Source organism: Epinephelus lanceolatus, chromosome 10 (assembly GCF_041903045.1).
Source record: "Epinephelus lanceolatus isolate andai-2023 chromosome 10, ASM4190304v1, whole genome shotgun sequence".
Lineage (NCBI taxonomy): Eukaryota > Metazoa > Chordata > Actinopteri > Perciformes > Serranidae > Epinephelus > Epinephelus lanceolatus.
Window position 1 is genome coordinate 45,831,082 of NC_135743.1, and position 3,919 is coordinate 45,835,000.

The following is a 3,919-nucleotide window of genomic DNA, read 5'->3' on the forward strand; positions in this document are numbered from 1 at the left end:
CAACCTGTGTACACTTGTGTAACATTACCCGTGATATCCCGAACAAGAATAGTGAACAAAACAGGAAAACAAAAACCAAAGACTTCCAAGTCCGAGGTTCAAATAAAACCTCAAGTTGAGAGGAGATCCTCGCATCCGTCGAGGGCCTCTCATCAGTATCAGAGAAGATACTCTGCACCGGTAACATTCCTTTCAAGTCAGTTCCCCTATAACCGGTATAATGTTCCATCTTATAAAGCTCAGTAAATAGTAATATTAAGTCAGTTAAATTGGCAGAGAGTAAAGAAACACAAGTATTATCTTCTCAGGTATAAGGATAAGAATAAGCACATTTAGGAAAGAAAAATTAGGTTCCTTAGCAGACTGACTGAAAATTAAATTGCAAAAGCCCTTTCCTTTTAGGTATAAAAATTCAACATAGGCAAGTTTGAGGAATTACTTTGACTCTCATAATAAGTAAACAGAAAATCAAAAACTCAAAAGCCTGAGCGTTATCATCTTAGGTATAAAAACTCAACTTAGGTAGATTTATAAGGTGAAATCTCGTAATAGACCGGTGGGAATAAAAAAATAGAGTATTTAACTCTTAAGTATAAAGATCAACTTAAACAGGCCTGGGCATTTATATTATTAACTATCTTGGTAAACTGACTAGAGTGCAATAATAAGTCATCCTCACCTTGCCGGTTTTCCAAGCCACTCTGCACGATTTTGGAAACCTGGTTTTCGAAAAAGAGGGCCTCCAGAGAAGTCGGCCCAGCGGCCTCCAAACTCATTCCGCAGACAGAGGAGGCCCCATCTCGGCCTCCCGCACGAGGCACACACACTCTGACCGATTGGCACTTGTGACCCACCATTGGGGGCCCCCCGCCGGCCGGCCCAGCCCTCCACCGTTTTGGGGTACCCCTCGGTGTTCCAGAGCCCGTGAGCCTTTCGAGCTGAGGAGGGGGGACTAACCAAACCCCTCTTCCTTTCCCCTGGGAGCCACGCCACTTGAACCCATTCGAATACGACCTCAGATCAGACGAGACAACCCGCTGAATTTAAACATATTACTAAGCGGAGGAAAAGAAGCTAACCAGGATTCCCTCAGTAGCGGTGAGCGAAGAGGGAAGAGCCCGAATCCCCATCAAACGTGCGGACCGGGGAAATGTGGCGTACGGAAGATGGCTTGCCCGGTGTTGCTCGGGGGCCTGAGTCTTTCTGATTGAGGCTCAGTCCGTGGACGGTGTGAGGCCGGTCTTCTCAGAGTCGGGTTGTTTGGGAATGCAGCCCAAAGCGGGTGGTAAACTCCATCTAAGGCTAAATACCAGCACAAGACCGATAGTCGACAAGTACCTTAAGGGAAAGTTAAAAAGAACTTTGAAGAGAGAGTTCAAGAGGGCATGAAACCGTCGAGAGGTAAACGGGTGGGGTCCGCGCAGTCTGCCTGGGGGATTCAACTTGGTGGGTTAGGGATGGTCGCCCAGTGCGGGAGGATCCCCTCGTGGGACCACCCCCAGGTGCTGGCCTGGCCCGGCGAGGCCTACATCGCCCCCAGCCGATTGGAAGGGAGTCGGGTTCAGATCCCCGAATCTGGAGTGGTGGAGATAGGCGTTGCAAGGCATCCAGTGTGGTAACACAAATGATCCCGGAGAAGCTGGCGGCGTCCGGTGAGCTCTCGCTGGCCCTTGAAAATCCGGGGGAGAAGGTGTAAATCTTGCGCCAGGCCATACCCATATTCGCAGCAGGTCTCCAAGGTGAATAGCCTCTGGCATGTTAGATCAAGGTAGTTAAGGGAAGTCGGCAGATCCGTACCATCGGGATAAGGATTGGCTATAAGGGCTGGGTTGGTCGGGATGGGGTGCAAAGCAGGGCTGGGCTCGAGCTGCGGCTGGGGGAGCAGTCTCCCCGTCGCCCTCCTCTCTCCGCTGCCGGAGGTGCGGTGCATGGCCTGTCTCAGGGGGCTGTCGTCTGCGGCACGTCGCCGGGTGTGGGTTTTGGTGGGGCGGTGTCCAATGCCACGCAGAAGGCGGGCCAGCGGAGGGGATTGGGTACGGCGGTCGGTGGCGGCTGATCGGATTGCTGTGTGTCTTTGGTTTGGGACACTTCTGGTTTTCCGCGACTTAGGTTCGCAGGCTCTTTCATGCCCTCGTACCTTTAAGTTCAGACTCAGGATGCAGTGAGCGACGAAGACATAAGCCACCAGCGTAGCCGGGGAGGGGCGGCGGGCCCCGACTGTGGAGTGTACGGGGGTATGTCACCTGTTCATGTCCACCGCTCTATTGACATACATTTCTACTGTAGTCCTGGATATGGCTAGCTGATTCTATGAAGCCCACAGTCATGCAGAGCTCGGTGGAAGAGAAGCCCGGCTTACTGTCTGCCTGGTGCCAGGCGGTAAGCCATTTCGTCCTGACTGGTGGGCGCCCCATTTGGGTCGTTCGCAGCGGTGCTGGTGGGTCCCGTGCCATGACTGGGGTAAGGGAGGAGGCGACTCCTCTAAGGGCCGGTGTAGGCCTGGGGCCTGGTGGTTTCTGGTGTGGCGTCTTGGCGTGGTAGTTTCCTGGCGGTTTTGTGAAGGGATAGTGTTCCCGTGGTTGTGGACTGGGATGGCCCTGACGTTCTCCTAGTGCACATGGGGCCAGTAGATGCTTGGGCGGCAGTCCGATTGCGCCCACCCTCAGAGTGATTACCCGCGGTTCCCCCACTCTGGATATAGAGTTAACTTTGATACCTGGGCATCCTGCCCAGCTCCAGACCCTATGTTCAGGGGATATACAACAGACCTGCAGTCTAGTTAAGTCTAACACAAAGCTCTGGCTAGGGCTGTACGATTAATCATAATAAAATCGTGATCTCGATTCATATGCATATGCAATCTAATTTTTCAATGACGGCGATTCTGCAGGCCCCGCCCGTGCCTGGAGTCGGGACATCATCTGCATGAAAACAAGCGTTCCCAACGATGCAGCGTTATACCACGGCAGTTTGGAAAGCAGCGAGACAGGGGGGAAACACACTGCTAACTGTAGTCTCAGTTTGTTCCTCATACAGATCTGCTGGTAAAGTTAACTTAGTGTTAGCAAGCGTGATAAAAGACGGTAGAGAGGTGACGTTGTGCAAATAAACCAAAGATTTGTTAATTTTCCGTAGCAGTAAACACATGGGCCGATAACAAATGTGTTAACTAACTATGCTAAAGCTTTACAAGCTATTCAGGGCTGCCGACGATAACATTAACATGACAAACAGCAAGGCTACGGCTAACAAATTAATGTACTGACACTCCTCAGACAGACAGACAGACAGACACACACACACACACACACACACACACACACACACCGGACAGCCTCTCAGTCCTTAGCCGCTAACATTAGCTCATGTACAACACAGGTACCACACAGAAACTTTTAGGGTCATAGTGTGCTTCTAGTGACTGTCAAATCGCCAGCGAAAGTTGTTTACACTGCGGACACAGAGAACAGCTGCCTGCTCTCATGGGACAAAGATCCTCTGAGAAGAAAGACGGTTCACTCTGCTCTGTCGCCAGGAACAAACTGGGAGGCAAAGATCCTCTCTGAGGAAGAGGGTTCACTTTGCTGCAGGGTTCACCAAAACATTTTTTTTTTCTTTTAATAAATTGAACACACATTAAAGAACATACAAGATCCTGTAGAGAATTAATACATATAATACAATACAATAAACATTGTCTAATTAAATGAAGGAAGAGGATTTTTTTAAAGGCAAATAAAATATTGGGGATTTATGTAAAAATATACATAGAGACATATAAATAATTATATAATTAAAGATACGTAGGCTAAAATTGTTCAAAAGCTGTAAGAGAAGACAAGAGACTAAAGTTTATTGTTTTTACAGTCAGTGTCAGGCTGTCAGCTGTTGCATTTAATCTAATTCTGTTCTCTCTCTG

General features: G+C 49.3%; 1 pseudogene; it reads left to right on the top strand.

The window, feature by feature from the left end:
* The first annotated feature begins 1,010 nt into the window (after positions 1-1,010).
* Positions 1,011-3,919, top strand: part of LOC144464551 (28S ribosomal RNA) — a 4,526-nt pseudogene continuing 1,617 nt past the window's right edge.